The sequence below is a fragment of the Triplophysa dalaica genome, chromosome 18 (genome assembly GCF_015846415.1).
Source record: "Triplophysa dalaica isolate WHDGS20190420 chromosome 18, ASM1584641v1, whole genome shotgun sequence".
In the NCBI taxonomy this organism is placed as follows: domain Eukaryota; kingdom Metazoa; phylum Chordata; class Actinopteri; order Cypriniformes; family Nemacheilidae; genus Triplophysa; species Triplophysa dalaica.
Window position 1 is genome coordinate 17,541,221 of NC_079559.1, and position 10,623 is coordinate 17,551,843.

Genomic DNA, 10,623 nt, shown 5'->3' on the forward strand with positions numbered 1-10,623 from the left:
ATCTGCTATTTGGGGTCGAAATGTAATAAAGAAGTGCTTTCTGTCTGAGAAAGAAATGAGCTAGTTCACCACAATGTTAGGCAGTGGTTGTTCACACTGGGGCTGCTGTTGCCAAGCTTGTCTTAGCAAACATAAATTAACCTGAGTGTGCTTACCTTAAACGTCAGGGTTAAACGAAGATTGAGCAATGAGGTCGAACGGGGTAGATTCAGGAGTGTGTGGACAAATGGAGCCATGAACTCGCTTGCACCCCCAACGTCACCACCAGCCTGGTCCAAAACCCTATAAGTTTAGGAGGGAGGGGGTTCACCAACCAGTATATTAGCTGGCACAAGCGAGTAGTCAGGAAGTATAAGAGACGCCTCCTGCCCCCTCTGAGAGTGTAACCCAAAACCAATGACATAGTCAATACATGTCATATTCCCTCATGAACGGTTTATTTTTCAACCTAAAACCTGTCTCTCAAAATGATTCTGATTGTTTAAAATCTCACCAAACCATGAACAAGAAACCACTGTTGTTGAAGTTAAAAAAAAAACGCCACAACCCACATATAAATGACCAGATTTTTCCTTAATTAATAAAACAATGTCTCCGGCTGTTAATGTTGATGATGCTGTCAGTGCTGTAACTCCTGCCAATACAATCAAGTGTAGGTACAAACACATTCAAGATGGTGGATAAAGAATTCCCGTAAAGCAGCTAGGCCTATAATCCCAACCGCAGCGAAAGTGAGATTCCTGTTTTGAGCCAGAGGGTACTTGGATCTCTCCCAGCTGTGGTTCCTGGCCTAAAGAACCCCAGTCACTAGATGAGTGCTGTTAAATACCAAATTCTGCCAGCTTTGAGTAAATATCTCAGCCATCTCCAAGCAATAGAACCACAAATATAACTTCCATTCTTAAGACTGAGTAATGTCCCAATACTGTGGTGAACAATATTGTAGGAAACATTTTAAACTGGTACAACTAAAATGTTTAAATTGGCTGTTAAATCAGATTCCCTTTTTTCTCTAGGACAAACCATCATTTGCTACACTGGAAATGTTAACAGAAACCAGAGAAAAAATCCAGAATACTTAAGGTCTTTAAGAAATCACGTGCTGTATGTAAATATATACAGAATGTTAACTATGGACTTTTTTTGAAGCAGTAGCAAGACAAAGACTACATAATTTACTAAACTGCGTTAAAGATCCTTTATACATTAATGTTAAAATAACATACATGCATGTGCACACATAAAACTAGATAAAATATGAAAAAGCGCAAAAGTTTGAAAAACATCGCTAATACCTGGTGAAGCTTTAGTGCTGGTTGGGGGGACCCAAGCATTTTTCAGTGTTTGTTCTGTGTAAAAACCCTGCGGTATAAGGGCGCACTAATCTTTAAAAGGTTAATTTATTCATAGAGATTTTGACAGAGATGTATGGGCCAGCCAACATCTCAGGCACCTCATCCCACAGGGAGACGTCCAACATGAGGGTTGGGGGAAGGGAGGGATAGAGAGAGAGCGAGAGAGAGGGGGGAGAGAGAGAGAGAGAGAGAGAGAGAGAGAGAGAGAGAGAGAGAGAGAGAGAGAGAGAGAGAGAGAGAGGAGAACAGAGAAAGTGAGGGGAATTGAAGAAGGGAGGCAGGGAAAAGGAAAAGTGGGCAGTCAACATATTCTTAACACACAGACATAATTACCTCATCTGTAAAGGCATTGGCTTTTAACCTCAAAGCTAGTATTTCTCTCATTTCATCACAAAAAATGCAATGTACACATTTGCAGTAAGTTAAATTTGAGCATATTTATCTTCAGCAAGGACACATTTATCTTAAATCAATCTCACCAGTATTTAGAAGTCATCCAAATACATCAGTTGATTTTAGAGTTGGGAAAAATGTGTTGCATATCAAGTCTCTGCTCGAGTTTCAATTTGCTAAACATTGTGGATTATGATGTGCATGTCTTCATATAAAGCACACAGTTTAAACTAAACGATGCAGAAAGCATTTTGCATGCAGGAGGTGCCTAGATTTTCATGAAACGTTTACATTAAAACATTTTTGCATTCCTTTTCCAAGGAAAAGGAAATATCCTGGATTTTAGTTATTTAACAGTATTGTTTACAGTATATTTACATTTATTCAATTCATACTTAAAAATATATGCTTACACATAAGGGAGCATATAACATTTTGTCTTCAACAAGAGCTAATAATAAGCATACAGAACTAGGGTGTATGCTAAAGATCTTTTTTATTAAATTCTTAATTTTACTCAGTTTCAGAGTTTTACAGAAAAACATTTCAGTACACAATTATAAGTTCCATAAGTGTTTATTATGCAGCTCTATTTAAAGCTTCAAGACATGTATGTTTTAATGTATTTGTCTATAAAAATGGAATGTTTACTTGCATGTCTTATTTAATGCATTTTGGAACACAACGAATGTCAAACTACTAAGCACATACTATGTATTTGCAAAAAGTATGTTTTGGTTTCTCATGATTTGCATTGCATTCTTAATGTTATTGCATGCATTAAATGACAGGCCTATTGTCTGAAATTTGCAATGTCAGGGTCAACAGCCAAAAGACATGGGCACATCCTTAATGGTGGGTCTCTGCAGTGTGCTCAGACTTCTTGCAAATAATATTCTTAACAACCTGTTTGTTTTTGTTAATGTGTTTAAGGCTATTATGTCTAAAATTAAACAAAGTTCTACCCAAAAGCCAATCGAAGATACACAGGTGTATCCTTGCCTCACATTCCATGGGGCATGAGGAAAAGATGCAAGGAAAGGAGGATGCTCACTATCGCTTTCTTTGTTTTATTACTTGACCTATAACTGTTCTGTGTGGGATATCAAATTATGTCAAACAGACATTTTTCACAAAATTGTAGGGACAACATAAAATTCATTATTATCAACATATATTGTTGTGACTCAGGGTAAGGTAAGGAGACAGTATTTCATTTTTATTTACACGTTCAATAACCTTTTTTTGTTTGTTATATATATCTCCTTTTATCTCTTTATTGAGGACAGTAGAGAGCTGACAGAAAGCTGAGACAGGAATCAAACTTGGGTCTTCATCAGCACACTGGCGCTATGTGACTAAAAACATATCTCCTAAATGTCTTCATATTACCAAGTCAATGACACAGCAATGATTAAGGCTATAACTGTATAATATAACATTTGCATCTTGTCTCTGACAAGTTCATTTATTCAGTATATGCATAACTAAATGCATGTCTTATGGAGTACTCTAAGTGTTTAATATAAACATGTAAGCCTCCTCGCTCATTGGGTTTAAAGTAATAACTTCATGCAGCTAGCAGGAGTATTTCTTCAGCCATTGTACAGTGGGTTAAGAAATTCCAGCACGTTGAATCTTTTTATGTTTTTAAAAGATTTGTTGTAAAGTTTGACAGATAATAGTGACATGGAAAGTTTTGCCGTTTATTACAGCCAAGCAACGAAGAGTCATCACTGCCTAAATAAGAGCCTTTTTACAAACATCATTTCATTCCCTCACCAAAGCTGTTTATGTTGATTATGTTCTAATCAATGGTAATAATGCCCAGTTCAAAAAAGTGTCAAAGTATAAAGCTTTGTATAATGACAAGACAACATTTTAAAATTATATTCATATGGAGCATCTTTCTCCTATCATTACAATGGTTTTATAGCATATAATTTGGAACATAGACATCACTTAGATAAGAGTATCAGTTATACAAATTGGTCATTAAGACTCCTTTTATGATGCTTTAATTTTTATGTGATTAGCATTTTAAAACTAATATTTGATTGTTAGAACAAGAGCTACTTAGACATTCTGCCTTGGATCTCATTTTGTGCTTGACTTCAAAAAATAAGGGTTGCAATGACAACTTTTTTTGGCACATGATCATCAGTATGGTACATTTTGGGGCAAAAACAAAGCATGGTTTCTTCCTTTAGCAACATTTAGACATGACCCCAAGATGCTCTGTGATTGACACAACATACTGAATATTTCACCAAGTACCTCTCTATCATTCGCCCTGAGCGCATCTAATTGAAACCGATCTCGAGGCCTAGCAGAGTTCCGTTTCTTTGCTAATCCTCCGCTGGGGAAATCTCACATGGACCCAATTACGTTGCATGGTTGCTGTGACTGCCCCTTTTTTCTCCACTACCCTTCTCTTTTTGAGTCTGGCCTGTGCCGAAGTTTATGTTATTAACTATGCGCTGCACAGTTCCTGTCTGTCACGGGGGCCTGGAGATTTTATCAACGACGCCCCGCGTATATGGTTACCTTCAAAATTTTACATAAATTAGATTGGAATTGGCAATATTCAGAATATGGAAGAGAATACAAGGCAAAATGGAGATAGGCTTCAGTGTAAAGAATAGGACAAAATAATCTACCAGTATTTGTTTTGGACAGAAAGACATAGAAGTGTGTCACTGGCCAGCTATGGAACAGTTTTTGAGGTAATTCTTAGGTAAGAAAAAAACAGGGGAAGTGCATTAAAAACTTTTTTTCAAGAGACAAAGCAAGCAATTATTTTTCGGACTGAAAGTCGTATGGTAATGTTCTGGATAAAAGACCTGTCTGTGCTGGGATTTTATTGGTCGAGGCCTCATCTCTCAATAACTGGGAGATCTTAGCACTTAACGGCATTGTTAAGAAGTCATTGAGGGAGTTGCTTTCCATTCCATATATATATTAATAAGGCATTTAAATAAATAACAAATATATTAATATTTGAATAAATAGCCAATAATATACTTTGTATAAAAGATGCCAAACTTTTATGCTTTTTTTGAATTATTTCTCTAATGTATTTAATTTGCACCACTATATATTTCTGCGTCTAAAAGAACATGTTTTAGTTCAATGTTTTTGGTGTGTATGAGTGACATGTGAGCTTTGTTATTACTAATAGGTGTCAGGTATGTAATCTTCGTTTAGGATGAAAAATGTTGCAACTGTGTGTTTATTTGTTTATTATAATCCCCTGTTAATGGTTTTGTAAGAAAATAATGCTAAGTGATTATTGATTAATAAACTGATTATATGATAAATAAATAGATTTTGATAATAGATTTACACGTATGTACAGTATGAGGTGGCTTGGCTGGTGTGTTTTTTATGTAGAGCCACTGTCGTATTTCTTTAATGTGTATTACATAATCTCTTTACTTTATCACTTCAATCTGATTTTTTTTCGGTGCATTTTGTGATTGAAGAGTTTTCAGCTGATTTGGCATTAATCTCAAACATCTAAAAAAATGGAATTTCTGTAAAACTTTCATAACCAAATGTATTGAAGGATTAGGGATTGTCTTTTTTTACAAAGTAAGTTTTTACAACAGTAAAATTAAATAGAAACCCTGAAAACAAATCTGTTTCTTTGCTTGATTACCTGTTGATTTCTTGGCTCCCATCTACCACTGTCATAATAAAAGTAATAGTGGTTTAAAACAGATCCTCTACTCTTCCACGTGAAACCCAGTAGCTTGACCTCTGACCCACTTTTATCTTCATTTCTGCGTATCGAATTTTTGAATATTGAATTTGGTGTTCTGAATTTCTAACATATCTTGAAGTTGAAAACAATACATTTTGTTGAACATCAAATGTCCAGGATTTAAGTTTTTCTAGTTTTAATTCAGAACTAGATATGCGGCATAAATGTAAAATAAATATTAAATATAAAATTTTGTTAAATGACACTTGTCTATACTTCAGATGTACATAATTTACATGTATATTTGTTATATTTCGGTTATAGTTTAGGGTTTGACTGAGAAGGAAACTCCAGTATTCTCACAAGCTTACAAAGTGTTGGTTAGACACCTCCTTAAATACTGTGTGTTTGAATTTTTTTGATATCAGGTTATAAATCACAAGGTCTGTGTATTGAAAGTCGTGCTGAGTGACGCAAAAAAATGTTTGTGCTGACTGACATGAAAAAGGGGAAATAGATTCTAAATTTCGTGCCTGCATAAACTGCCTTGTTGAGACTGGGTTGAAATTACACATAAAACTGATCCGCCAAACCAAAAAGAGTTTAAGAGCAATTACCATTCCAATAATTATTGCATGATTACGTAGTACGCACAATTTTATGCAAAGGTTTGGGCATCCCTAATAATGATCAATATTTTAATTTATAATCTGCTGGCATTTTAAAGCAGCAACTTCATTTGGATATAATTTATACCTAATGGAAACAATAAAATTTTAGTCCTGAAATAACATTCATTTGTTCTACAGAATCACTGCAATTAAAGCCATAACAAAAAAATAGATGTGCAAAAATTTAAGGAACCCTAACGGTATAATAACATGAATATTAATCCCTTGAAGAATGTCTCCAGATCAGGTTTGATGACTGCTGAGCAAGGACAGCACGCTAAATCATTCCATAGATTTTCAATTATGTTCGAGTCTGGGGACTGGGATTGCCATTCTCGAACATTGTATCTGTATCTGCATGAATTCCCTTATAGATTTGGAATAATGCTTTGGAGCGTTGTCCAGCTGAAACAGCCGTAACTTCAACCTCTTGACTGATTCCTGAACATGTTCTTAAGAATCGCTACGTGGACCGGATGTAACTGAGCTGGCTGAGACTTTAGCAGACATATATCATCGCTCTATGTCTATATACCCTAGCTACATTAAGTATCTTCTTTCATTATTAGTTGGGCCTGTGTTTGCAGCGTAAGGGTTATCTGAGCCAATCAAATAAATTCTGTGTTGCAATTAAGAAATACAGCCATTCAAATCAACTCAATTTAAGGGTGCCCAAACTTTTTCACAACCCTTTTTTATTGCGGTACCATTGAAAGGGAAAAATAAATAAAGTGAAACATGCATAATATAAAGTGTGAAAAAAGAGGTTGGAAAAAAGACTTGATTTTGTCTATGGCAAACTTTAATGGTTTATTGTGTCTCTGTAGTGTACAGTATAACCGATAGTAATAGAAGGCCTGGCAAATATAGAGGTATTTGAGGAAATATAGAGTTGTTTCAGGAGAGAAGTTATTGCTTGTTGTAAAAAAAATGCAGGTGCACTTGGTTATAAATTACAAAAAATGATGTTTGTCTGTTAAAATAGATAAAGGTAATATAGACAGGTAATAACAGATTTAAAATGCTTTGTCGGCTGTGTCTTATGCATGACAAACTCACTGTGATGCCAAACATAAACCTTGTCAGAGCAATGGTTTCAGAAAGGAAAATCCTATTACTCCTAACTTAATACATGCACACACTACTGACTACGTGGGCTGGTTGCTTAGAAACATGGCTGGCCGGCCCGTAGGTCAGAGGTTCAACCATGTCTTGGGGCAACGAATGTAAAAGTATGTTACCTTTTGACTATTTCTCCATGCATGGCTAGGAGTTACACGCAAGCTCTGGTTTTAACACTGGGCCCCTGTCTCCCACCTGTGGAGCGCTTTAATTGTGTGTCTTGAAAGCCAGCCACCTTTGAGAAACCATGTCATTCCACATGCTGTAAACTTGTGAGCGGGAAAATTATGCCTGAACTTAGAGGCATCTTTGAATAAAAGCAGTAAAACAGATTTGTTCTGAAACTGTTCTCAAAACCAAAATGCTGATTTTTTCCAGGCTATTTAATAACAAAGCTATCAGAGAAGGATAAAATGCATTAGCTGCAGCACAAGTGTTAGTATGAGACACAGATGTGCACTTGGTCACCTCTGTACTTCCTTCAACTCATTAGACAAACATTTCACAGGCTTTTTTGCATTTTGTTTAAAATGGCAAATATGCATGCAGTGTGTAAAAACATACAATGAACAAACAAATTCTTCGAGAGCTTTGTATAATGTCTTTGCAGAGGCTGGCTCGAATAGAAAATGATTTAGCTGGAGACAGTCTGAAAATAATTCATAATCATGTTTCTTGCATTTTCATATACAAAACACTTCATGTAACTCATTTTTGACAAATAGCCAGCATAGGGGAGGGAGAAATACTTTCTGTTTTAACAGTAGTTAACAGAAAGGAGCAAATTGTGAGCCTGTCCAAACACTCAACTCATAGCAATCTGTTCTATAGTGTTTCAAATCTCTGTAACCTCCCCCACCCCCTTTTCCTCCAATATGTTTCAAACTGAGTCTGTTATTCATTTGAGCTTCCTGATACAAATGAAAATGTGCAATGTCCAACACCAGTGTGGCATGACTCGGGAGCCAATGGTCCCCAGCTGAGCAACAGCTCCGCTATGCAATGTAAAGCGTGTCCTACACTTTGGAGCATGTGGTTTTCATCCCTGAATTTTTTATTGCTGAACAATGTTTCTGTCTTGGACTGCAGAAGCGCACATAAAGAGCATATTGTCCCTGTGTGCCCACCCTCAGCGCGCACACACACACACTGTATGACATAGTCCAGCTCTGGATTGCATATTTAGTTTTTATACTAAATTCTGTCATTGAGCAGGGACTCCACTTTATTCATTCATATTTTCCCATATACTTCAACCGGTGGCTATATGTCCACATGATGCTTATCTCCAGTGGCACAATTTTAATAGACACTAGTCTTTCTGCACTACGTTGCGGTTATAAAACTCAAACCACAATGACCAGTCAGAGCTTAAACGATAGCCAAGATGTGAGATCAAAGAGGAACGTTTCAGAATACGAAGCCAAGCGCTGTTAGCTAAAGCTCTTAAAGAACACAGATATCATATAAAGCAGAGAGAAACAAGAAAACTAGGGCTATTACACACACATTTGGTTAATGGAAATATAAAACCACAGACAGCAATGATCCACACACCCTCATTGTAAAAATGAAATGTGAACAGCTTGTGTAACGGGAAACGTTTCTGTGAGAACTGATATCATTGGCTAAAACCCACTAAACCACAGACAGATATAATCTCAACCACAGTTTGGCCTGTAGACGACATAATGGATTTGAAGCAATAATAGTGCAGTCAAACTACATTCATTTTTAAATGATTAAAAGTGTTGCTCTATAAATGTAGGGTAAATAACAAAATAACTTTGATTTTGAAATGAAGTCTATAAACAGTGTATAAACTTTATTATAGCTAAATTCAGGTAGACTGGGACACTTTTAAACATTTGTCTTAATATTTATTTTCAGAAATATAACAAAAAGTGTTAAGGGGTAGACTATAAAAGTAGGGTCTTTATACAGTATCAGGACAAATGCAAAGATGTCTGCAGTCGACAATCACCCTCTTGTTGATGTTCATTTTACTAAAAGTTTTATTTTTTATTAATCATTTTTTGAGGTTTGCTTTTTAATCCAAGCACTGGTCTTCAGACTTGAGTGAATTTGTTTTTGTCCATTTACACCGCATTAACGCACATCTCTCTTTAAGATAACTTGATTTTAATCCAAATTAAAATTGTCTGTTTTCAATCTATTCGCTTGAAACCAGAATCGAATGTCAAGCATGTGTAGGGCACTGATGATGACACAACATCAACTAGGAGTTTCCTGTACATGGCACAGTCCTGAACGGTATTACACTAATTTTATGTGAATCCACTACTTTAGGGTGTTTAGAGTAGGTCCATCACTCTACAATTTTGAGATTACCCACAGTACTCACGCAACAGTTGTAAGTACTATAATTACAGTACATGTTTACAGAAATAACAAATGGCTTGCTGAATCTGAAAAAGTTCATCAAAATTAAGGGACTGATGCAAAACGAACTATAATTTGTAACTGAGAGACTTATACAACACTAATATATATATTTTTTACTGATGTTCAAGATGGAGCAACACATCAAGAGCCAGGAATGTATGTAATTGTAGCTATGTTAATTATTTTGTGTATAAAGCTTATTTTTATTTACTAAACATCAGAAGCTACATAAGATACATTTGCAAATATTTCCCAACGTATGTTATCTAAAATAGCTTATCCAGGGTAGTATTAGTATTAAACAAAAAAGCAATTTACAGAATTGTTCTTATTTTATAGAGCAATTAAAAAAAATTACTTAATGTGTGTGTAAACTCATTGCAACCATTTTCTGATTAAATAATTTTTTACATATAAAAACATGGTAAGATTGCACAGTGATTTCTTGGAAGTGACTTTGTCTATTGCTAGTTGCATTTTAGTGGCATGATTCCAATAATATTTGGTACAAGCATATGGAGTAAAAGAAAATATTTAAAGTTAAACCATTCACAAAAACAAAACAACATAAATGCATAACATAATACTGCAGAGCAAAATAATGTGCACATTTATTTTAATGTTGTTATAGCTTGGCCAGTCTAAATGTCTTTTATCCATTTTCTCTGTATTGGTAACCAAATGGTATTCTGCTGTACTACAGGCAGCTGTCATGAAGCCGAGAGCTCTTGAGATCTGCATTGACTCTTTGACATATGATTTTTGTACCATATACTGTAAAAATGTGTATGTGAAATTGGTTGAATCAGTTAAAATAAAGTAGGACCGTTCAGATATTATTTTCTAACATTAATAATTTATCAAGCACCTAATTAAGAAATCAAATGCAACTAATGTGACAGTTCACTGTCTTAGCTTGTTCATCTATAGGCTACCCTATTCTACAAAGCAGATTTAAATGTTTAATATT